We start from the raw sequence: 1,055 nt of genomic DNA, 5'->3' as shown, positions 1-1,055 counted from the left end.
ACTCCAGGCTCCGCCCCCGCCCCGGCCTCTTAGACGTCGCCCTGCGTCGAGCCCCGCCCCTCTCCTCCCTAGCAACCACCAAGCTGCCCTCCGTAGCAACCGCCCAGTTACCCTGGACGCCCGGCCTAGAACTCCTAGTTGGGTCCACCCACAAATGTAGATGCCTCTTCCCAGGCCAAAGACAGAAGATTAAGTTCAATTATCTTCTGAATTTGTCCTCTAAGCCCTTCCAAAAGTGGCCGACTACACAGCAGCCAAATACCAATGAGATCTTGTCACCCTTCTGAAAACTCCAACAGCGTTATCATCACTCTCAGCCTTAAAGGAGAGAGAGAGAGAGAGAGGCAGAGAAGCTGAAACTCCTTGCTATCCCTACAGAATTTTCAATGATCTGGTCCCTGCCTATTTATTTGACCTCATTTGTACCTTCCACTCTCTGGTTATTCTGATATTTACACTGGATATTCCTTCTGCCTGAATCATCATTTCCCTAAACCTTGCATAGATAGTTCCTTCTGGTCATTCAGTTCTCAGCTCAAATGTCATCTACAGGTAGGGCTGCAAAATTTAGCAGATAAAAAACACAGGATGCCCATGGGACTTCCCTGGCGGTCCAGTGTTTAAGAATCCGTGCTTCCACTGCAGGGTCCCAGAGTTCGATCCCCGGTCGGGGAACTAAGATCCCACATGCTGTGCTGTGCGGCCAAACAAACAAACAAAAAAACCAGGATGCCCAGTTATATTTGAATTTCAGATAAACAATGGAATAAGTTTTAGTATAAATATTATATGTCCCATGTAATATTTGGGACATATTTATACTAAAAAAAATTCATTGTTTATGTGAAATTCAAATTTGATTGGGCATCCTGTATTTTACCCAGCAACCCTTCCTCCTGGGGGAAGTCTTTCCTGTCTAATCTGTCTAAATCACAATCTCCCATTCTTTGGCAGTTACTCTGTTACAGTATTCTGTTTTATTTACTTCATGGCATTTATTACTAGCTGAAATTATGTTATTTACAAGTTTATCAGCTGCTTCCCCCAAAACTAGA

This window comes from Balaenoptera borealis (assembly GCF_965194805.1).
Source record: "Balaenoptera borealis genome assembly, chromosome: 1".
Classification (NCBI taxonomy): domain Eukaryota; kingdom Metazoa; phylum Chordata; class Mammalia; order Artiodactyla; family Balaenopteridae; genus Balaenoptera; species Balaenoptera borealis.
The sequence above is the reverse complement of the archived record's forward strand: the minus strand, read 5'-3'. Positions refer to the sequence as shown.